At 41.5% G+C, this 25,931-nt stretch overlaps 1 protein-coding gene across 7 annotated transcripts in view; it reads right to left on the reverse strand.

Moving 5' to 3' along the window:
• The window catches only part of LOC109855734 (fat-like cadherin-related tumor suppressor homolog), a 343,522-nt gene that overhangs the window by 281,443 nt on the left and 36,148 nt on the right, over positions 1 to 25,931 (reverse strand). Inside the window, exon 1 of one of the 7 annotated variants that reach the window (XM_020430281.1) lies at positions 14,951 to 15,015. The exons of the other annotated variants lie outside the window; for them this stretch is intronic. The gene's annotated coding sequence lies outside the window, so the exon portion shown is untranslated. Of the gene's footprint in view, positions 1 to 14,950; positions 15,016 to 25,931 lie in introns of those variants that run through there. 7 annotated transcript variants of the gene reach the window in all.

Consider the following 25,931-nt stretch of genomic DNA (forward strand, 5'->3'; position numbering starts at 1 on the left):
TCTCTCTCTCTCTCTCTCTCTCTCTCTCTTTCTCTCTCTCTCTCTCTCTCTCTCTCTCTCTTTCTCTCTCTTTCTCCCTTGACTCTTCCCATCAACTAGTCTCGTTATATCACAATGCTGCCGGTTTATACGCTTGCGCGGGTTACCGGAGATAAGAGGATCAAGGCATCAGGCTTTAATCGAATTTCAGACGAAATTAGCGAAATAATCCGTCAAGTTATATGACTTATCCGTATTTTTCCTATAATGTGTGCATAGACGGTCGAGTTTCCGAGGTCTCGGCTTAAGACTTGAGCAAAATCGAGCTTGAAACTGCCTCAACTCAATTTATCCGCACATATAGTACATCTTCGCGCTCTATGAAACTCGAACGTGCCCGATTTAATTAACAATTAGCAAGATAGAGCGATGCGTGCAACTCGCGAATTAATTCTCATCCGACTGTGTGCATTATTATCGTTCGACACATGGTGAAGGATTCGTTTTGTGAATCGTAATTAATTTTATACTCGAGAATGATCACGATCAACTCGTTGGGAAAGTAATTGCGTTTTCAAGATAATATCTGTATAAATTATTGGGTTTTTGCACACAGATAATTCTTTACAATCGTATCCTTCCGTGTTTTAATAAAACAAAAATACGTGTCACTGATTGCGAGGAAAAAAAACATTTGTGAGATATCGGTGAATTATATTTGTTGCAAAATCGCGTGATACGGAACATTCAGACGCGGCTTTGTTTTAAATTAAAAAATAATTATTCACGCGCGATTCTCAACACGGTATCAATCTCGGCGATAATCCGGTTAATCTTGCGTGACCGTTTTTGCAATTATCAATCGCTTACATCAACACGCGAACATACGATGATACACATTGTTGTAATTAATTGTATTTGAAACAATATAGAAGCGAGTTTATTGTTATTGTGTAAATACAACAAGATTGCACAGTCAATTTAAGGAGAAATGTACGAGCGAGATCGATGATTTATCGTTGTATTTACTTCGCTCGCGGATTAACGTATTTCGTATATCCGTCGCGCACTCGGAAGATCCATATTTTACCGTAACGACACGTCGTCGTTACTTCGCAGCAAGTGACACCCATCATTCGTAAGTCACATATTCGACGTGTCTCGAATGTCACCGTGTGAAAATTTCAGACTCTCGATCAGACACTCGGGTATAAATTCCGTACTTGGTGATGTCGCGTAAATACAAATTTAATCGCGGGCGATCTTTTAAAACTCGCCGAGTATTTTATTGAAGCAATAATAATCGCGTACACGTGTGTGTGCGCGCGCGTGCTGAATCACTCGCACACGCCGTAATTGCAATTACTAGACTTGCGATTGCTGCGCGAATTCGCGTAGCCAAGCGAGATTATCAAATCGCATTTCCATCGACACGCGATGATAGCCGTGTATACGCCGTGATTAATTTTAACTACGACCGTCGAGCGCCTGGCCTCGTGCCGATGGCATCGGTGCTGAAACGATGATCTAGATCGATGATCCGACAGACATCGCCAGAAGTGTCCGCGCGCCCCTGCGCGAATGATCGATGCGCACATATCCCTTTGCGGAGCGCGCGGCGTTCAGATATCTCTCTCGCGCTTCGGAGTAGGTGTAACTATTATTTGCTCTAAACGCGCCGCGGTCTTTGCCACATACCGGGGGGAGGTAATGCATCAAACGATTAAGCGCGTTAAGCTCCCGCACGCCAGATTTGGAAAATCTGCATTTAGGTTTTCTGTCCGTTGTCACGAAGATAATTTATCGTTCGCGATTTATACCCCGACACGTCGTTGCCCGAGGAGGTTACGCGCAACAGTTTCTCGCGGTTAATTCGTTCTGCAATTTTCTTGCCGACAAACGGCGTGACGCAAACTTTTAACGTCAAATTACCGCTCTATTATCGTATGTTAATTACAAAGTCGCCGCGTCGTCGTCGTCGTCGTCGTCGCCGTCGCGTTTATACGCTGTGAACAATGTGTCAGGAAGTTGTTCGCGCTGCTCGAGATATAGTTCGAAATCACCATAACCGCCGAGAGGAATACGAGAGAGGAGAAACGTTATAAATCGTCCCGTTTTACTTACCGGTCTAAGCTGATTCATGAATCTTTCTCGCGAGCCGCGTTGTTCCGCGGCGCGGCCAGGTTGGAAACGCGGAATCGATTCGCCTTGACTTGAAAAATTTTTGTTTCCCAACAAATATTGTTGAAACATGTCGAGTATACACTTATTTTTTTCAACCGCATGAGAAATCTTCTAATTAGTCTCTTCAAAATGAAAGCGGAAATCCCCTTCCAATTGCGAACTGTGCATACGGAATTTCAATGTCGGGAGTTTTAACTTCAACGCACACGCGATCGGCTCGCGGAATCGTTACAAGCCATATCGATATGTTTCCCTATCCCGCGTTCATTCAGGAAACGTCGTAAACTTTTAACGATCGTATAATGAAACCGCATGCGGCCTAGCCTTCCCTTGGCCGTCGTTAAAGTCAGACCAGTGTGTGCGTGTGCGTGTGTGTGTGTGCGCGCACGCATCCTGTTCTCTCGCGATTTATTGGTCAAAAACCAGCGAGAACAAGAAACACAACGTCTGCGGTTTATAATTTTGCTCATAAAGAGAACGGGAAGTTCCGTTCACTCGAGGTTGTGTGTGTGTGTACGTGTGTGTCCAGTTAAACAAACGGTTGTTTTTTAGTACTATAGTAAATATATATTATTAAACAAATAAATGTATATTATACTTTACTAAATATAGTAAATACATATATTATACATATATTATACACATATTATACTTTAGTAAATATATATTGATATCAAGCTTTTTTTTACTCAAAATATACAAAAAGTTTAATGTATATGTTGTGTGTGTGTGTGTGTGTGACATCTCACAAAAATTTCAGATCCTCGAGATTATTTTTAGCGATAGCTGTCGAATGTGTTTTTTTTTCTCGTCTCCGATAATGATACAAAAATATACAAAAAAAAAAATAGGGATTTAACTTTTTGGTGTTTACAGAGGCACATCCGATTTACGCTATCGTAAACTAGGACATCCTGAGCCGTACAACTTGGACAGATACGCGATAAAGTCGGGACCGGCTTCGCTCACCCTGAGGTTATCAACACCCTTGCCCCAGGCCGACTAACGGCCGGACGTTCAATTATTTATTTAGTCTATCTTATCGCAAAAGAGAGAGAGAGAGAGAAAGGAACAATGCGCGCACGAACTCGTTGCCGTGAGCTTCGTTCTTTCCGATGAGAAGGAAACGAAGCGAAACAGACAGCGCAAATAAAAAAAAAAAAGAGATATTGCTCGACTATATTTTCTTCTAAAATTGCACACAAAAATCTATTCTAATAATTTATGCGATAAGAAATTACGTTTCTCCTTTCATTTCTCGCTCTATCAATATCGTTCGTGAAACATCTTATCTGCTAACGGTTGAGCACAATAACGTTAAAAGTTTTGCAGATTTGATATATTCGTCGCTTGTCGAATGCAGCGGGAATGAAGATTTATAGTTCACAGCAACACACATATACACGTGTTTGTGCGCCAAAAAGTATCGGGAAAAAAAATGTCCGTTGAAGGAGAGCAGGTTGATTCGATCAGGTAGAACCTCCACTCGCGAGGTCGAGTGGCACGATAGCAAGCTTCGCGCCGTGCACGAAGAAGAAGAAGAAGAGCATCGCTAACGACGTGGTGGTACGACCTGCACGTCCGGTAGTTCGCTCGTCCTCAAAACCCGTTTCGTCTCGCGAGCGAGCTGGTGATCGCTCGCCGGGGGGTCAAGCCTTAACGATCCGTACAGCGTGGCGGCTAACCGTCATGCCCGTTTACACCCATAACTGTCGTTAGGCGCGAAAGCGTGGGTGATCCACTAACGTGTGTCGTACAATCTGTTTGGTCTCCTCTTTGGCTCCAACTGGTCCAGTCGTCGTCGTCGTCGTCATCGTCATCTCCGATGTCGTTTCGCGAAGATCGCACACGCATGTGTCGAAGTCGCGCACACAAACGCAAGAGGAAGATGAGAAGAGTTAATCTCATCGTACAAGACGGTCTCCTTGCCGTCGGTTGCGCTAAACGGGTGCGGAAAGGTCGAGGATCGCTCGCGCGACTCTCGTGTGTCACGCTCCGAGATGAAATTTCAATAAAGCCGATGCGCGCGCGCGCGACCTACCCGCTTAACTTCACCCTGAACTTCGTCTGTGAAAGCGAGGCTCTGCACGACGGAACTCATCGAGATAAGCGCGCGCGCGTCCGCGTTAAATTCTGATGAGTCATGAATCGAGAGACTGCGACGCTAAATTTTGTTCAACTCTCTTTCTCTCTCTCTCTCTCTCTCTCTCTCTCTCTCTCTCTCTCTCTCTCTCTCTCTCGCTAAAATATGTGATGCCGAAGTTAAAGCACACGCTTGAGATAAAGCTTTTCAGAGGTGTGTTATTTTTATACGACGCGTAACACATCGATCGAGAAATCAGACTCGAAGATCAGATGTCTCATGACGAACGGGGCGCGCAGCTTTAGTTGTTGCCTTGAACGCGTTTGCAATATTCGAGAAGATTCCTTTATGAATACGCAAAAGCAAGAGGAAAATTGCGAAACGACGTGAAACTCTGACCGTAAACCGTCTAAGGTCGAATACTTTAAAACGAGAAAGGTAGAGAGATGCCAGAAGCGAATGTCGAGGGAAAGGAATGAATGTAATGGACTTTCGTAGCGTTTCAAGCAGAAAACTTTCTCGATATAAAGCGAGCGGAAGTTACAAAAAAAAGAAAAAAAAGAAAAAAAAAGAAAAAAATGCGAACAAGAAACGCGTTGATGCATATCTGAAACGTCCATTATAGTCAGAAATGAATGTCGCGAATTTGTAAAAAAAAAAGCGTGTGTTGGGGTTTGCAAAAAAGCGTGCTAAAAACTGGAAAAAGAAACTTTGTATAACGACAGATTAAAAAAGACCTGTGTACGGTATGACGCGTATCAAAAGTAAAATTGGATTTGCGCGCGCGCGCGCGTGCGCGATCGATGTTCCCCTGTCTCGGAGTATCTGAAACGCGCCGTTCTAAATCCTACATAAGTGTACAGTCAGTCTCACCTTTATGACAGGGAGAGGGAGGAGCCATCCAGGTCGGACAAAAATCACAAAAACAAAAACAAAAAAAAACAAAAAAAAAACATTCGTGTAAAACGTAAACTCTCTTGTTGCGAATCTTACCGGGCGAAATGTCGCGGTGAAAGACGTAAGTCGCGCCCCCGAACAACGTCGCCGCGCATCGCGATCGTTCATATAAATTTTACTGCGCGTATATGTAGGGTTTGCGGCATTAAATAAAGCGAACTTTTCCGCGCGTCGACGTTGCATCGTGCGCGCTGCACTTTTGCAACTTTATGGACAACGATGAGAATCGCCTTTCCGAGTTTACGGGTGACACACCGAGCAACTTACGTGAAGGTGAGTATCTCCACACCTGGTGGAAACGATTTAAAGAAAATACGCCGGCGCACACGCAGGTCGGTCGTAAATGAAAACAGAAGCGCAGTTAACCAGTGTATTTTAAGATTTTCTCAGATTTCGTGCTTTAACGTTTATTATTATTATTATTTATTATTTTTTTTTTTAACTTAATTAGCACTTTTCGGCCACAATAACGAATATATTTCAAACATCCTGTTGTTCTTCTTTTCCGCATCTCGCAAACGTCATCGTTTGCTACATTACAACTAATGTGCTTGATGCCAACGAATTCAAAAGTTTCCGCAAATGATTTAACTGCGCGTGCAGGTGTAACATTCAGACGAAAATGGCTTGCGGCGGGGTTGTAAAAGCGAAGTTGCGAAATTTTACGGTAAGAGAGAAGGGAAACCCGGAAATTTATACATCTTGTTTATGTCTTCGGGGGAAGGGTGACGAGGGAATGACCCGAAGCACCCTTGTGCGTCGTCACACGAAAGACCATTCGAGGCCGAAACGTCGCGTCGTTTCAGACTCGAGTTTCAGGGTTTTATTGTCTCAACCTCTTTTCGATGCTCCACATTACTTTGAGTTCCTTTGACTTTAAAGAGCGACGCTGAAACGCCGGGGTCGTAGCCCGCAGATACGCAGAAATTGTCGAAAGCACGAATTTCATTAACGTCACTCGACAGTCCCTCCAGAGATCCGCGCGCGCGCGCCCTCCTTGTGAATTACCGCGCGCCCGAACTTATGATGTAGCTCGTCGTCCGTCGTAAAACGTAGGAAATGATACACCTTTTGTACCCGTTTTCCCAGCACCTCCTTACGGCGATTAAATATAAAACAGCTTTCCCTCCCTCGCGTGCGAGCTGAATTATGACTTGGACTTATCATAGCGCGTCGCGAGCGCGCTTCGCGCACATAAAAGCGAATTGTTACCAAGTTGATTCTACCGTATTCATTCGCAAATATATTAAGCGAGATGTAACTGAAATTCTTGTACGCTACACACACACACATATATATATATATATATATAACGTATTATTCTTAGGTTTAAGTTCTCTATTTGGAGGTTGTATAATTTATGGTCTTCTTCAAACTTGAGAAAATTCGAGTTCTTCCTATACGTCTCTGAAATACACCTTTTAAAACACTGTGATGTACTCTCGTTACCGTTTGCGGCGTTTCACGCAGCTGTCACAGAATATGTGAGTGGCGCAAGCCTTTGCCGTCGCTTTTACGACCAGTCGTAAGAATTTATCGGCGCGCAGCTAAAACATTCGAGCGGCGAGGGTGGATCCGCTTCAACGTTCGCTTTCTTTATTCGCGCTTTCATCGTGTGGTAATAATCAGTCCGTTTTACTACGACGTTAGTCATCGGCTCTGTCCTGAGACTCGTATTTCCACACACGTCTCAAACACACACGCGAACGTAACCTAACTAATACTGTTATTTAAAAGAGACATCCTTAAACACAGTCATCAAACGTTTATTAGCGCCATACATGGTTCTCGACACGAGTAAGAGATTACTTAAATTCTCGTAGAGAACGTATTTCAGAGTATGACGGCAGATGTCGCGTTTACTGGCGAGTTTACGTAGCCGGTGGAGTTGCAGGAGCTTGTTGCGACAAGCAAGCAGCAGACTCATGATATTACCCGTTAAGCTTGCCGTTTGCATATTACACGGGCGAACGCATTTATAGTCGTACATCAAACGTGAGACGAGAGGCCGTCACACGAGAGCCTGCGGGCGGAAGTCCTCCGGACCTGCCGCCCCGTTCCGACTAGGATAGATGGCCTCAGCATTCGCGGAGAGAGAGAAACACTGCCGTATAGGCATTTAAGCGGTCGTATTTATAGCGGCATCACTTCATGTCGAGGTGGAACACCGGTGCTCGTCGAGATGAACGGATGTATATATATATATACATATATACAATATATATATATATGTATACACACACCTATATCTCGTCGCGGAATAGACACATTCGCGTCTAGTCACTACGTGGCGATATTACCCGCTGTTGTCGCGACAAGTACGCGTAACGTTTGAACGCGCGGATACGTCGTCCATAATGGCGCATTCAATGCGTGACGACGACTTGTCGCACGAGGTCGTAGAAAACGGGACAGTCCTGCCGCCGCCGCCGCCGTCGTCGTCGCCAGACCAAAGACTGGTGGTGGTCGTATCCGTTTGAGCGTGAGATATACAACCGCCGGCGTGTTTACGTTACGCGCGCGATATACACACCACCAACCTTGGTTAACAGTAAAATCATTGGGCGAGTTGCGCGCGCGACCCTTGTCACGCGTCCGCACGCGCGTCGCGGATCGAATGCGTTAGCGACGCTTCAAGATGATACACAATTGAGTTTGCGCGCGTTGTAACAACGCGCGATGTAATAACACGCGCGAGACCGAAACTACCGACGATAATTTAGATCGGCGATTTAATTGGGTGAAGAAAAAAAAAAGTTAAAAATTTGATGATTTTTCTCGTAATTTTTATTTTACACACGGGCCGTAAATCCGCGAACAGATAAACGAATAAATTTCCAATGTAATGAAATATATATCTCTCGTCTAAATATCTTCTGTAAACTGTGAGACGCGCTTCGTCCGCGTCAACGGGCGCGATTGCATTACTAATGGCACGGCGTGCGTCGGCAAAAGCACAGGCCTGACACGAGAAGCACGTTGGTTGACAGATATATCGCGGCGCTTGTTACGCCGGGATGACATAGTTAGTTGTTGGTTGTCATAATACTGGCACTGGTACGACAAACTGGAAACAGCGTAATATAGCCTACTAATATTATATATATATATATCCCCGTTATATCCCCAGCGAAACCCTCCGGGCTTTCATAACTTCTGCCCGCCGTTCTCCCTTAGCGCCGCGCATCGATGGGGCGACTCTCGTCGTCAAAGTGCACGAAGGTTCATTACAATCTCGATTACACTCGTCGCTCGATGCGCGCGATTATATATGAATTATATATATCGTTGGCACAATCAATCTCGTCACAGACGTGCGCGCGTGCGTACTGTTCGGATAAAGAATTTATAGACACCACGAGAATTATTTGAAAACCCTTCCTACGCGCGATCTGTATAATAGCGAGTATTTATTATGCGTATATACATATATATATATATATCCAACCAAGAAATGTCGATTTTTATTTGACGAGAACGAGGCCACTGTCAAGGAAAACGTGAGAGCGTAATCTAGCTCCACTCTCACGTGCCCTCGAGATTTAATCGTGGTGCTGGAATCGCATCGCGAGGATCGAGCAAAAGACGTCATCTTTCACACCAACACGTTCTCTTTATCTGACATTAAATGCTGCGGATTGATAATTATCGTGACTGATATTCGCGCGAAGAGGGCGGCTTCGAGTGTGAGCGCTGTCACTCAGTCAATGCGTTTTCTTCCGCGTCAGCTGTTTATAATCACGTTATCGCGCAACACGGCCGGCAATTTCATCTGTCAGATAGCTCGCGCGTCTGGATATATAATAGCAATCCCTGGGCATCACCCTTATTATTTCGGCGGCTATTTGATTACCGGTATATCCATGATGAGAAAGCGAATCAGGGCGCAGTCGCGTGAACGCGCCTTCGCCAGAGAACAGTCGAAATGATATCGTTTCGAACGTTCCCGCGCATCTATATTTGTGTAACGCGATAACAGAGCGAGATCACAAAACACACAACGGCGAACACGTTGTTCTGACACGTACAATCTCACGCTTCGACACTTTTCGGTGTACGTTGTTAAGGGTTTCAGCATCGCGAAGAAAAAAAAAGAGATCAACAATGACGACCTCGGATTAAACGAGACTTGCAAATGCATCAAACCCATAAATACTTACGAGCGGCAGATCAAAGAGAAGAACAGATTAAAACAGCAGCTGCGCCCATTCGCACTTCTGGCGACGCGCGGTGGTTTGCCCTAAGCTCATCGCGGTCTAACCATTCGCTAGAACTGCGTCAGAGCAATGAAAACCCGGCGTCAGTTTAAACCGCACGACGCGGTCTTAACGGGATATAGATTTGCCGCCGCTTTTTCTCTGGTTTATTTCTTGTTTACTTCGATCGTCGCGTTGAACCAAACATTTTACGCTTAATAAATTTTTCGTGATTTTTCTTATCTTATTAGCGTTTTTTTTATAAAATACTCCAGTAATACAAGACCGCTTCTTCTTTTCGCGTTATTTGATCTTAAAAATTCACTGCACAAACATTTATTGTTTCGAAACAAAGGGGAGAGAGTTTGTGATTAAATTTTTAATATATTATTGTAATCACACAAAATTTCGATTCAACAAGAAAATAATCAAAGCGATGAGAAAAATCAAAAAGAAATATTTCAAGAAACTCAATAATTCAGATATGCATGACAATCCGCACAAAGTAAGCAATTGTCATACGTGTTGAATTTTAAATCAAACTATAATCTACATATACGCGCCGCATGTAAATTCGTAGTGAATAATACATATAAATTCGTCATGAATAACAATCGTAATTTAACAAAGCAAATCCGATTTTACGTATTGAAGAAATGATCGATAAGTTTATCCCTCATGTATGCACATATTTGCCAGTCGACAGAATGACTGCATTGTAAAGGATAGCAAGGTCAATGTAAAAAAAAAAACAGTCAATTATCGTGCAATAGTTGTAGAATAGAACCGTGTGAATATGAAAAAATGCGTAATTGCGTACAGGTACGTGTATTTAAATTTTTTTTGCACTTTTTCCATTAAAAATTTAATTGACAAGAGAAAATCCCCTCCTCTCTCTCTCTCTCTCTCTCTCTTTCTCTCTCTCTCATTGCAACGACTATATTTCAGTGATTTTTGCAAACAACTTGGCCGCAACTCTCAATTCAATAAAATGGTTAATGGTTCAACGTTCACCGCGTGTGTTTTTATACACAATGCTAACAAAAACTGAGCGCAAACAAATATGTAAAAACAAACTATTATACGTCATAGAAGAAAAAAAACTCGTTTAACAGCTATCTAAAAAAATCGTGATAAAAAAATTGGGTTTAATCGCGTATATATATACTTTACGAAAAAATCTGTTCTAAAATAAACCAGATATAAATTGCGAAAGATATCGCGCGAAAGGTTCCATTTCGCGAGAACAAATTTATCCAATATCTCGGACAAAGATAGATATACGAAGTTTATTTGCGCCATCTCTCGCTATTTCCAGCATTATAGCTGCGTAACACGAGGAAGAGTGATGTGCCATCTCTTTGTAACCCCATCGTCGAATCACCGTCCATAAAACGGAACAATGTACTCCCCCGCCGCATCAAGTCGGTTCGTCTAAATGCCGATGCCTTCGAGTACCTTCGGCGAACCAGGAAATGCCGTGAGGTGCGGTTGCAAAAGTCGAACGCTGCCACGGCGGCTATTCAGGACGCGCAGATGCACGAATGGATTTCAACGAGCACGGCGCGTTTCATGCTTTCTGAACCTAGTCAAGCTCCCGGGCGCTCTTTACAACTCTGATAACTCGGTGAATTCGCAATATGCTGCCTATCTATAACGACGACGCTGTATATATCGCGAGCGAGTTAAACTGACCGTCGCTTCAGAATGCGCGTTCGAAAATTGAAAAAATATATATACATATATATATATATATATATATATATAGGTATACTCTATATCTACACATAATGTGTATACGAAAGAAATTACTTCGTCGGCGACGTTGAAATTGACAAATTATCAATACCTAATCTTTTTTACTTTTTTTTTTTCTCGCTATAACATTACTCGCTTCACAAGCGATGTAATTAAATTCGCAGAATATGTTGAACACATGTGACTACATGCTCCGACGATGCGGAACGAAACACGTAAAACTCTGAATAATAATGAACGCGAAGAGTAGTATTAAGTATAGAAAACTTGAGTAAACTGTGTTGCGCGCGCGCGCGCGCGAACACTCGTGTGAGATTTTTACTCTCGTATTAGAGCGCGACACGGCCTTCGTGATACGTAAACATGTAAAATGTTTCTTTTTTTTTTTTTTGCTCTTGCAAGAATTATATAAATCGAGATCAATTTCACGTGATACGAAGTCGAGCGATACAAAGAAATTAATAAATGCGTCAAGAGATTGTTTGTCGACGGAAGCGTCTTTCTTCTATTTTCCGATTTCGTTTTACATAAAATAGCCGATAATACAGTTTTTATCGACGTGCTGTTACGTTCTCTGTAACCCGTTCCCCACATGCAAATGCGCATAGAGAGACTTTCTCCCCGTGCGCCTATCTAGCGCGCTACTCTCTTTTTCTCTTTCATTCTACTCGATGACCCGAAGGCGCCCGATATCCCGCCTCGCGTTCGTTTTAACGTTTCGACACAGCGATAGGGCGGTAATAACGGTCCAATCGCTTCTCATCTCTATAATATAAGCGTAACCTACCGTTTCTATACCTTTCGTTCTCACGATCTTATGTCCACGTTAATAGTTTTTTTTTCTTCTTCTTCTCTTTGTAACACCGGATCCCTTTGATATCGCCGAGGAAAATTCTATCTATATCCACATAGAGGAGATATGTGGAATGTAAATTATGTAAACGTTTACTTTACCACGATCGCTGTGCGTCGAAAATCTCTCCTCTATCTCAGATTATTTTTTTTTACGTATCGAAATAGATATAGCATCTCGGAAACTATCTCAGATTATTTTTTTTTTACGTATCAAAATAGATATAGCGCTAACTGTGTAACGGGCTTTTTTCTCGACCCGACGACTGGCTAATGCGCAGGTTCGCGAGAGACCGCGCGAATTATATATTTCATTCTCGCACAATTTTACGGCCGATCGCGCGTGGCTTGCGTAAAAAAATGCTTGAAATTCAGAGCGCCACCGCGGTGATTGTGAATATTATCCGTGTGTCTCTCGAAAAGCCTCATTCGTATGCAAATACATTGTGTCTCTTACAAAGAGACACAAAGGCGTACGATGGGCGGCGCCTCCGTAGTAGGCGACACATCATCGTTCCCGAGACGAACTGTTATCGAACAAGTAGCTCGCGCGCGAGAGGAATCAAGACCGTTGGTGGATCGTTAAGCGCCGCGTATGTGCGTCGGCTTATACCCTACTGTTATCACGGAGACTGCACTTCCCACTTCGTATAAGCGTAACGTCTCGCGTATATCTACTTCGGCTTCGCGTGACGAAGCTATGACATCATCAACACCGTGTTATTTCAGCCACTCGACAATACAGACGCACTTGTCTCTCGAACACACGCTTGTTTCGAACTAGATGAATCATTTGTTTATACGGACACACGTTATATACGCAACGACATACCAATGTTATCCAACTATACTTTACTTCACTCTGACGCTCGAATCACAGCCACTTTGAGTGAGGAAAAAACAAAAATTTGTTGCACAACTTCGCGTGTAATCCATACAAAGGCGTATCCGATAAAATCCTGATTTTTCTTCGAGACTAGAGCACGTGTATCAGAAAGAAACACATTGCGCGTTATTACATGGATCGTTTAATCTACATCGGTATCGGCTTGTAAATCTCTGGCAACTAGCCGTTTCACTTTCCGCTTTGCAGAGGTTGTCAAACTTTATCGACAAATTTATAGTCTACTTTACATTTGCTCCGATATCATGTATGTGTCTCGAGTCATATCGAAGTTTTCTCGCGACTAAAGTGTTTGTAATCTAACTATTATTGTAAAAAAAAAAAAAAAAGATTTACTTTAATATTAAAATATTCCGATGATTTTTGTTGCTCAATAAAACACGGAATTCCGTAAAGTTTACAAACCACACCGCTCTTAGAGTTCGGAGACGAGAGTGCAGCGGTTTGAGAAGTGCTGTATATTGCTGTACATACACACTTGCTAGAAAACCGCGAATAAACGCGTTAAATAAACTTCGTTACAGACGACTCGACCGGGGAATTCCAATCTACCAGCGCCGCGGGTTTTGTAATCGTCGACAACGCCGCCGCGAAAAAGAGAGCCGCGAGAGAATCAATTGCGACGCGCTTATCGGCCGGTCATAAAAAAACGGGAAGGGCGAGTTTTGCGGGAACGTGACGATTCGGACGATTTCTCGCGAGCGTATGCGATAATGACGCCGCCAGTCACAACCGAACAGACGAGGCGAACGGGCTACCGTAATTGCCGCGCAATTACACGCCGCGAAATAAACGCGCCACCACCACCGGCGGGTGTGTTACGCTTTCGCCGAGACACATTTCATTCGGGCGAACCGACCCGATTTCTCGGGAAAATCTCGCTCGGAAGACTGCACGTCGCGACATATCGAAGAGCTTGATTGATCAATTGGTGGCCAGGTTGCGCCGTGCAGTCGGCCGAGAAAGAGAAACTGGTTGTACCTGACTTCCACTTCTTCGTGTCCCCGTGTGATATATACGGGGTGTGTGCCATGGAAGTATTGTAGTTTTGTTACGTTATTTACGCAATTCTTGACGAAAAAGATTCTACTGTAAGTGTGCACTCGAAATTAAAAAAAAAACTGAAAATTAACAAAACAGAAATATTGATATTTCAAATCTATCTATCTTTATGTTACAATCAATAAACAATTGCATTTTGACTCGCATTGGTCTTCTACTTATTTGTTCGTGAAATTTTCACGAACTGATTTGTTTAATAAATAACTACATTATTTTATTCTTATCTTTTCGCTAATACTTTTATTATACGTCAAGATCCGTCAGTGTAATTAAATTTTATTACATGTCAAGATCCGTCAGTGTAATTAAATTTATTTTAGTGTGAATTTTTTCGCTTTATATCATAATAGAGAAAATAAATGAACAAAGAAATAAGATCTTTTGGAAGATCTGCAATTGCGAATATATATATATATACACACATATATATATATATGTATATATATAGAATTTGTGCTTCACGCAGTACGTGACTGCGACAGCAAAGAGAAGGGAGAGGCGTCATTGCCGATACCACCGTCGAGCCTCTCTACTATGCGACGGTGCATACGTGCTCGGAACTGCTATCGGTGTTACGCTACATACACCGCGACCCTGCAATTCTGCGCCGACCGACATGGTCGTCGGACACCCGACTGTCTAATCGACTGGCTGCATACACTGCGCGCACCTGCTCTTCGAACACAAACGCGAACAACGGCCGCGTTTTGCATGAACGTTCGAATTCGTACGTGCTGGATCTATCGGTCTGTGACACCGAAGACGAGCCAAACTCATCGTCGAAGAAAGGGATCGAACGTATCTAGGCGTCATTGGAAATCCCGAGAGTCGAGCTTTGCGACGAACGCGAAACCGCACGTAATCGAAACAAGAGAGGATCAGAAGGGAACAATGTTGAAACCGCAATCGACGACGACGGTAGAGCGGAGAGAACGAGAATCGAGAGCGGAGATATATATATATATATATATGTACCTTCGAGAGTGGATAAGCTTGGATACACTGTAAATCTCCGCCGCTTCCTAGCGACTAGTATTCTTGATAAATAGCAACTTCATATCTATTGACAGCGGCTGTCTGGGTCGACGATCAACACTCTAAAAAAAACAAAAAAAAAACAAAAAAACGGTATTAAAGCGCGTTATTTTCCACGCTTTTTAACGGTTACGAGAGAGTGTAATGATAAAGATAGCAATCATCTACACGTAGCCGTTCGTCGGAGGGTTTTAGTCATCGTCGACGCAACGATGTACGTTTGATTGCAATATGAACGGTTCTTGTACGCGAATCAAGCTTGGCGCTTCGCGCATAAATCGGCAGTCGTTTACGAATACCGTTCGCACAAATCGAAATGCCAAGCCACAGCGAGAACGACGTTGCGAAACATCGAACGCGAGCTCCCCCGGTGTGTTTCGATCGCGTCGTATGCTAATTAAAGGTACGTGAGTATCGAGGCAGCGATTTTTTGCCCGCCTGGCCGCCGTCGCTGCCGCTGCCGCTGCCGCCGCCGCCGCCGCCGAGCCGAAATGTTCTCTCCACGTGCACGGCATAATTTACCGAGCGCGCCCGTGTCTCCGTCGCGGAGAGAAACGGCCGGACTAAACTCGGCTAATCCGATGCTAATTCAATGCAACGGCCAACTGCTCCCGTCCACAATGGACTTTATGCGCGTGTAACGTCCGTGCGCCGCCGCGCTAAGCATGCACGCGCGCACTCGCGAGACTCTAATCGCGCGACACGAGTCCGCGTTTCTCGGTGTCGCCGAGGAGAGATATAACGTGCAAGAGAAATACCGAAACGCGCGGTGAAAGAGAGAGAGAGAGAGAAAGAGAGAGAGAGAGAGAGAATTTACCAATATTCCGGCGCTACCGTTTTGCAATGCTAGTTAACTTTAATCCGGCCAGCCGGGTAGCCGGCAGCAACATTTTCGCGCTGCTGAATAATCACTTTATTCGTTGTCGGGTCGATCCATTACACTGACTAAAATTCCAACGAGCGACGTTTCACTCTCGTTTCATTCATACTACTCGCGTTCTATGTGTACATGTATATCGCGCGCATTCCTCGGCGTCAAAACACACACTGTTGCCGTGATAATTTTATGAAAACAAACCACGCGCATTTAAATCTGCACAAATTTTTATCGAAACAACAACAAACATTTGATTATCGTGCAATAACAGTATACGCAGCTATTTTTACGTGTAACGAAAGTTACACGTAAAAGTTACTACTTAACTGCCGCTTTTCTCTCCGACTACATTATTGAGAAGATTAATGTTAACGCTCGATTTTTGCCCGTACAGACGCACTTTCTCTTTTCAACAAATAACGCGTCAATTTCGAAGGCAAAAAAAATTAATCGTTCTGCAAGAAATACGCGAATTTTCCTCTCGAACGAAAAAAAATCGACGCGGTAATAATTATCCGTGTTGTAGGATCGCGCAAAAATGTAGGTTTACGTGCTTGTAAGTGACTAATAAATATCTCCTGCGTTGTACTTGCGAGTCGCGGTAATTGAGGTATAAAGCGCCGGTATACGAATTTAGCTGAGAAAATAGCGCGTTACACAAACCGTCGCGACGTACTTATGCGCCCGCCTTCGCCAGAGACAAACTCGTAAAAACGCTCGTAACTGGTACATCATCCGAGCAAGCAAACTACGTCACGTACGAGACTTTTTCTACATTATTATGAAGTAACTACTCCCCCGGGCTCTAAGTATGTCAGTGGTTTATGCTTGTTTGCCTGTCGCTCTTTTCTGCGGTTTCAGCGTAAAGAAGATTCGGTCTTATGAGAAAAGGAACATACTTATTACACGAGACTCTCTCTCTCTCTCTTCCTTTTATAGCATGTTCTAGGACACTGATTCAATCGCTTAATGCACCGAGCTTATCAAAGAGAAACAGAAACCGAGATAGAGCAGAAAGATGAAATTCCATAAAATCAAAAAATCGAATCTTTCCTCTTCGAACTCTGTGTACGTGCTACGCCGTGACAAGTGAGTAAGGGAAACGTGATTCGCGTATACGAAAAGTACTTGCAACTTACTTTTTATTATTTATATTAGTATTAGAAAAAAATAGAAATAAATAAAAATCGCGTAATAGAAATTCAGAACAGAAAAACTTTCTTGAAACGTATCACTGACGACTCGTAATCATTGATTATCACCTAAACGAATGATGAGCATTATTTTTTTTATAATGAAATAGGTACTTTTCACTTAGGGCAAACTCCCGGATAAGATGGCCATAGTTTTTTTAAATGCAAAAAATAGACCTTTATTTTTGTTATTTTTTAAGTAGGTTTTTTTTAAATATTGGTTTTTTATTTCACTTTACTGAAGCTTAAAGTAATAATAATTATTGAAATTAAAGAGAAAACTTAACCAAAATTTAATATTATCAAAATATTAAAATGTATGCATTGACCATCTTACCCAACTTTTAGGGAAAAGATGGCCATGCTATTACCGAACAGTTGGCCATACATGTTTTTTTGTAAAAGATACAAGTAAAACTTATATATATAAGTATGTAATTTAATTATATATTTAGTAATTTTTTTTATATGTTAGATACAATATTTATTGTATGTAAAAGATTATTACATATTGTGTGTTGTTAATGTTTTCATGCACAGTAGTTTTTTAATTATGAAACGCAACGATAAGATAACTTTGAACTACAAAAATGATTTTTAGCAAAAAACTGTTTATTTTGATGATTAAACACATTGTAGATTATATATATATATATACTAGTCATAAAAAAAAAAATATATATATATATATATATATATATGTATATATATATATGAAACCATATTTTCCGAAGTGTGAAAGATGACACAGTATTTATAAATAAATAATGAAAATGAAACTACAAATTAATAATTACATTACAATTTATGTACCTTTATTATGTATGTAATATTGATTACGGCAGCTTAACTGCAATTTATTCGACGTTATAGCAGCTTTTAGTGAATATGCAAAACTTTGCAGGCAATCGAAAGTATAAAAATATCATATAATTTTCACACGATATTATTTTAAATAGCGTACGCGCACATAAACTACTGTAAATGCTGATTATCTTTAAAAATGGCTACAAAAATGCACCATTAAACAATTATTGATAAGGTTACAATCTATGACCATCTTTTCCGTATGGAAAATACCCGAGTTTACCCTACATAAGTACTTTTTTTTTATTCTTCATACTTTATTTCTTGTAGTCACAATATAACGTAGAATATTGAATTTAGATTTAAAACATGAAATATATGTACAATTAACTGTTTTGCGGTTCGAAATTGTAAATTGAAATAGTGCGGTCTGACATTTGTAACAAAACATAAAATAAATATCTATGATCTTTTTGTTTCGACGCGCGCAGCACTTTATAATATATGGATTTTTATTAATTTACTGTATCTATTGCGAGAAATGAATGCACATCGAATATTCGTTAAAAAAAAAAAAGCACATGCAATTTTATATACACTACGTGTGTGTGTGTGTGTGTATGTGTGAATTCATATTTTCCCAATATACAATATAGTGCAAGAAATATGTACATCTCGCGGAGAACTGTCTGTTGTACATGCAATTAAAAATTCGCTGGTGATATAGAAACAATGGAGTGCGGTACAAAATTTTTTTTCGAAATTTCACACAATCTAAAGGAATATTTATTAACGTTGCGCACGCAAATTGCATAGAAAATCGAGTTATCCTCCGACGTTGTGCAATTGTAAATACGGGCGCGTGCAAATATGTGAACAACACACGAACGGACAACAACAACAAAAAAATGCGCGCACTACCACGTGGATCACTCGGATCATCCCGGTACGTGATGAGAGCGAAGCACGCAAGTCGTCGCGCAGGCTTCAACGTTTGGCCAATTAACGGAGAAAGCAAACACACACGCTGCGATCGATCGGTTATTGGCTTTTTCTTACGTTAGATTAATTAAGGAGCTGGAACAGCTAGAGACACAGTTCGAAACGCTCAGAGCACAAGTTCAGAGAATATTATTGTTCGTGATAGCTACTTATGAGAATGTCCGAAATAAAAAACGAAAATATTTTTCTCCGCGTAAGATCTGAGTGACTAGATGATTGAATCATGCTAATGGAAACACGATCTCTTTGACCTCTATTTCTGCGCAAAAAACATTTCGGCGCTATCGGTATGAGACGCGAAACAAAATACCATCGTTCTATTTGTTTTTTTTTTTTTTTTTTTTTTTTTTTTTTTTATGTAAAGGAAAAAGAAGATTCACGAAAAACTACCTTTAGATATCAAATATAGATGCGAGTGCAAATACAATTGTGTACATGTACATATTTGCACGTTACGTAGTTCGCTCCTCTGCTGTGTATATATCTTACACAATATGATTTACTCTCATAAATATGGATGCCGGCGCAGACACAACAAGATGATTCTGCGCAAACTGATTAAGCCAAACCGTGTAACCAGAAATATATATTCCCGTGCTCTCATCGGAACACTTGCTCTATACAATAATTTTATAAAATAAACTTGCCACACTACTTGAATACGCGATATTATAAATAAATTAACGAACGTGTGTAATAAACTGTCGTTAAAAAGAAACTTTTTTTGACCGTCTTTTGAAAATCGTGACAATGTTGAACCGCGTGAATTATTCGCGCAGATTTGAAAACGGGAAACAGAGTGAAGTTTCATTAAAAGTTTCGTGATAAGCTAGATGTTCTGGCTCGTGTCTCGAGACGAAGATAGAGAAAGAAAAAGGATAACTAATCGAAAACTTTTGCACGCGATTGCAGTGCAGCGTCGATCTGTCGTTATAAAAAACCCCAAAAAAAACAAAAAAAAAAAAAACAAAATAAAACACATATAATTTTGTGCAAAAATAAAAATGAAAAATTTAAAGCATATGGTTTCTTCTTCCACTTTCGAATATCACATATTACTGTTGATCCCGAAAGAATTTCGCACACTGATGTGAAACTACTCTTCTACTGAGATATGAATTGCTTATACGAGACATGAATGTGACAGAGAAGTATCCGGATTTCATGCAAAATGAAATCCAAATCCGTGAGCAAACAACACCGCACATCGGATACATGTGTGTGCGTAAACTCGTGTGCAACGCGCGCGTAGATTGTAAATAGTACAGCAGCGTAGATAGTATGCTCATGAGAGTGATATTGGTGCTGGTCGATAGGTTTCCGATGCTATTGTGCTGCGTGATATCCAGTCAGTCGAGGCGCATGAATCGCGCATCGATACCTACGATACACATATAGCTAATAAAAAAGCAATACAACATACGTACAGATCTGCAAGATCGACATCAACGACAATAAAAAAAAAAAAAAAAAAAACAGAGTGCGCTAATTGCGCCGTTCGTACCGGTCTCCTTTGACGCGAACGACATGTCCCACATGTGTAGTATTTTCTAAATTACAACCTGCAGAATCGATCGTATGGAAGAGCGATAAAAATAAAAGAGTTTGCTCGAGTACGCGTTTTCCCTTCCGTACTCGCGCGTACTTTGTCGCACGATAGTCCATCGACTAGATCGAGAAAATAATTATGTCGTTCGTGTGACATATTTGTTGTTTTTCTCTCTCTCATCTCTCTCTCTCTCTCTTGTGCTTTGTCTCTTTCTATCGTATACATTTTAATTACTCTCATGAATAAATGCATTAATAACATCGACCTCGCCTACGCGCGCATTGACTGTTAAGAGGAAGAGAGCAGAGTGTAACACCTGCAACGGAGCGACGCGTGTTTGTGTTTCTTCGTTAGGATGCAAAAGGATATCACTGTGACAAGACTAATGATGTACACGAGATCATATCAAGTTTCTACATAAGATTCTGTCTCTGGTAACATATATTTCTTTCTGTCACAAGATAAAAATTCAACTTTTAAAAAGACCTCGTATATATTTTCAGTACATATTATTGTATCTCAAATTTCACAATCCAGAAGAGGAAAACAAATTGAAAGAAAAAAAATTGTGTATACTCGCTTGTACGCGGTATACGCAAAAAAATTTGGAAAAAAAATAATAAAAACGAAGTAGCAAAGATACGCGTTGAAAAAATAATATCTAAGATAACTCGCCAAGAGAAATAGAGAAAAAAGAGAGAGATGTAATTTTAGTGTTTCTCTCTCTTCCGATATTTGACAATCTCTACTCGCCGAGAGAGACTAACTTCTTATTTTATTTCACTTCAGCGCGTTTCTAACGTTTTATTGACTCTTTCGATTATATCTTTTTCACACGTCTCTAAAAAAAGATAACCTAATTATTGGACAACGTACATGTGCGGCGAAGTTGTTTGAGTGTTGTTATTATGTCTAGACTAGGAATGTGTCTCGTGTGCTTTTACAACGGTTCACAGTTCTCCCAAAGCGTTACAGCACGTACATGACATTCTTGGAATAGCGGTTACCGTATATATTCCTCAGTACAAAAAAAGTTGACATAAGCGACGAAAGTAATAAACGAGAGAGTAACTTGTTATCCAAGTTCAAAATAACTTGCAACTGAAAAATGCACATCTTCCCGAGTCGAAATTTAGCGTCTACATTGAACCTCAATTTTTCTTTTTTTTATGTAAGGAGTAAGAGAGAAAGTAGATGCTACTTTGACGCTGCCATACGTCCGAAATTTCCTTTTTTCAAAAATCGAGGTTCAATGTGGACGCTAAATTTCGACTCGGGTTATATCGCCGTTAGTTTTGACGAAAGTGTTTCGCAATTTTCAATCGTCTTTACGTTACACGCGGATACGCTATTAACGAAAGAAATACATACATGTAAGAGAGAATATATACACAGGCGGAAGAGAAACTTCAATCTCTGTGATAAAGCGAAGTTGTCTTAGAACGTAATTTCCTGTCAGCTTTAGTGTTAACAGGATATTTAAATATGTTAATCTGTTAAAGTTAAATGACGTGACTAATATCGTAGTTAAAATTACGGCAAATTATGGAACTGGTGGAGGCTTAACTTCACCATCTTGCGCCGGCAAGGCAAGAGAGAAACGGAACTTCATTCTGTTCACGTGCGCGTCAATCTCACGACGTGTAAGAAGTAGTCGCGCCGGTCGTTCCCGACGCGGCGCGCAGCCTTAATCCATTCCAGAACGTCGAATACCCGGGTAGATCCGACGTTTTCCGCGAATACTTAGTCAACCGGCGCGTCGGTGAGAGAGCGAAAGGTTCTTCGCACGCGGAATCACAAATGAGAATTCACTTGGACGTAAGAAGGCGTAACTGATTTTCGTGGTCTATCGAATCGCGAAGTCTTTGTCAGTGTCATTGTTTTTGTCGTTTTTCCGGCAGCAACAGCTCGAAGATCGCTCGTGCTCGAGAGTTGCACGTGCTAACTCGCGAGAGAATTTTTTTTTATCTTCGCGAGAATAGATTCGCACATTCTACGCGATCGCACATTTTTTCTTTATAAAAAATGCAAACGTTATATAATATCTCATCAATTTCTGAATTCGAGATATTATTAAAAAAAAAAAACAAAAACCGCGCCGACAAACAAAATTAAATAAAATTGTGCTCCCACGCTAAATCGAAAAATTTTCAACTCGTCAAATAAAAAAAAGTTATATTGTCATCGCGTAAAAAGAATGATAATATAAATAGATGAGGCGGGAGAGCGAAGCACGAGAGCGATAAACGTTACGCCAAAGGCTGTGCGTATCCCATGAATTACAATCACAAATCGCGCGCTCGGATAAAATGTAGATTGGACCGCATTAACATATTTTGCCGCTAACGAGGAGAGGGTATATGCCCCCGAACACACTTAACTTCTAAAATTACACGAGCCTGTCTGCTTTGACTTCATGAGGCGCGCGTCAAAGTCGCAGCAACATCGAGACGTATAGAATTAAGTTAACAACTATCATCGTGTAAAACTTTCGGAAATTTCATCAACTGTGCAGTGCGCGGCATCGCTTTGTGACATTCTGCCGTCACAAATTAACTGAAACGAAATTTACCGGACGGCAATTCATTCTCGCGAGAGAGAATAGAAGGTTCGAGAGAAACTCGAAGGTCATTTTACTTTTATAATGACGCGAAGTTCTTTCCTGATACATCGTAACGCGTCTTACGTAAGCCGTTGTTGCAAAAGTACCTTGTACATTGTTCGTTCTCTCGGCGCAGTAATGACCGGACACTCGGCGCTAATTTCAATGAATCTTTTGTTGGTCGTACCTGCAACAAAAAAAAAAAAAAAATAACACATCGAGTATTATACACACATGGCGCCAGACAAACCGCGCGCGGACGTTCAGTGTTACGTTTATTATACGCGCGAGTGTCATCGCGAGTGACTCATTACACTTTCCGGTCTGTCGATCACGTAACATATCGGTCGAAGTGGAATTGTATACATATGTAATCGTCTTTCGTTTCTTCGACAAGTCGAATAGAACGCGCGCGCGCGCGCGCGCGAGAGAGAAGGTGAAACATAATATACCATATTTATCTTGTCACGCTAATAAAAGAGAAGATTGATGAAAAAAGTTGATCCAGGATAATCCGGGGAAAACGGAGAGAAAAATAGGAGATAAAAACAAAGAGAGAAAAAATGTTAAGGCGGAAGAGGGTGCTAGGCTAATATTAATATTAGTTTTTCTATAAAGCGCTAATTCCACCGAGCGTCTGCCCTAAAGAAGATTAAGTTGCTTTAACGCTTTACGTTGCGCTGGATACATTTAACGTCGTATGAATTTTCTCGCGATGATACCCCCGTTTAAGATTCACAAAACAAGAAGAAAAAAATAATAATAATTTTAAATCTTTGAAAAATATCTCTCTCTTCAGAGAGAGATATATTACATGAAATAAATTTATTAAATAACACTTGATACAAAGTGTCTTTTTTTTTTTTTTTTTTTTTTTGACACAAGCAAATTTTAAGTTTAATATTTGCTCGAAGAAAAAACCCGACGTGTGTGAGAAGTCAATGTGTAAGTTAGGCATAACTGTCTATCGGCCATCGCTTTGCGATAATCTACCGGATGGCAGATAAAGGTGATGCAAACGCGGTTAACGGCGAAATGGTTTTAGCGATAACTCGAAGCACAAGTTAAACGAGCGTTCGCGGTAATTTACCAGACCTGGCACGCTTCTTGTACACATATTAGAAACACAAGGTTTCGCCAATCTTCCATCCACGGAGGGTATCGGGAAAGATTAAGCAAAGCGGTTTATCTCGTAATATACACGGGAACAAGAAGACTCGGAGACGGTGCGGAGATAGAAACGAGAAAGGATGAGAGAAGGGCGGCAGTAAATGTGGCCGCGCGCAAAAGGAAGAGATAGGATAGGTTCGGGGGTACTAACAAGGTACATTAATTTCCGAAAAAAAAAAAAAAAAAAAGAAAATGGTGGTCTTAATCGCGGAATGATTTTACGTCACGCAAACGATATTCCCGCGTGATTTCCCGTATAAGAAGTATATATAGTTGCTAGAGAGCTGGAGCTGGAGCAATGCGCGAGGCTTTCGGGAGAGAAATGTCGTTTTGTAGGACGATCAATATCTCTCCCGTTACGTTACACTCGGCAATAATTGCCGAAACCGTTTCCTAGCAGCGCGTGTGTGTTATTTCATGCAGTCATTCTGTCGTGAAAGAACAAGCACCGCCGTTCTCCTCCCTCGTACGCCATTAAATCGATCCTATCTCGAGCCCCGCGGGGTCCTTCGCCCGACATTACGATACATCTGTGTTGATTTCTTTTCTTTTTTTTTTTTTTGCCTCTTCTCTCCCTTCTCGTCCACGTCGCGATGAGTTCTCGTCGGCGAAAGAAGGGGAGACGACGACGATTGCGCAAAATCGCGGTTGGAAAATTGGTCGGCGCGTAAGGTGGAGAAGGAGAGCTGGCGCGATCGATATTGAGAATTTCTGATACGGCCTACACGGAGCAATGCCTGCCAGATTAATGATTGAGTCGCGATTACGAGCGCGCGCGCCGGCCCGTCACTCACAGCATTAGAATCTCCATTTCTCGACTCGAGATCGAGATTAAAGTTTATTGCACGCGGAATTGATTTTGCGCGGTTCCTTCTGTGTCAGAAAGACGGTGATCGAACACCCGTGTACAAGTTTGCGATTTAAACAAGCCGGCCGACGTGCATTTGCATGTCTTTCGAATTACGCAACGAAATATTTCATTAAAATTCCTCGTAATCGATCGCGCCGCGGAGCGAACGTCGTGATTTATGTAGTTAAAAAAAAAAAAAAAAAAATTTCTGATTGTACGCGAACGGCTAATTGCAACGCGCAAATCGATGAGAGACAAAGATACACGTGGGATGAATAAGTGGTGCACGTTTCAGAGAGATTACGTTACATCATACATATATATATATATATATATGTATGTATACGCTTTAAACGACCGTCACGTATTGAAAATCACACGGATGACGTCAATTTTCATCTGGAAGGAGCGCCAAAGGAGAGAAGTAAAAGTCAGTAGGTCGTTCGGCGGCAATATAAACGAACGATGATCCGCGCTCGCATGTATAATCCGATTTACAAAAGAAAAAAATGTACACACGCGTATTAAAACGATATCGCATATGTCGCATAAAAGACTGAAATCTTTCGACGAGATGAAGTGGCACAATCTGGCGACACGTATATATGAAAAAATACTCGAGGAAAAAAAATTCATCCCACAAATGACGCGCGCGCGCGCGCGCGTTTTCTCCTCTCCTCTCATCTTCTTTCTGATTACTTCTCTTACAGCCGCCTGCTTGCCGCGCTATCGTCAGAGAAAAAAGAACAGAGAAAAGAAACTTCCATCGTAGATCATGTTGTATCATCAAATTATGTCACCTCTCCTCGTCCTCCTCTATCTTTTCTCCGTAGAAAATAGAAAACTCATCTTTGGGATGAGCGACGCGCTT

Source organism: Pseudomyrmex gracilis, unplaced genomic scaffold (assembly GCF_002006095.1).
Source record: "Pseudomyrmex gracilis isolate BER0280 unplaced genomic scaffold, ASM200609v1 scaffold_97, whole genome shotgun sequence".
Classification (NCBI taxonomy): Eukaryota; Metazoa; Arthropoda; class Insecta; order Hymenoptera; family Formicidae; genus Pseudomyrmex; species Pseudomyrmex gracilis.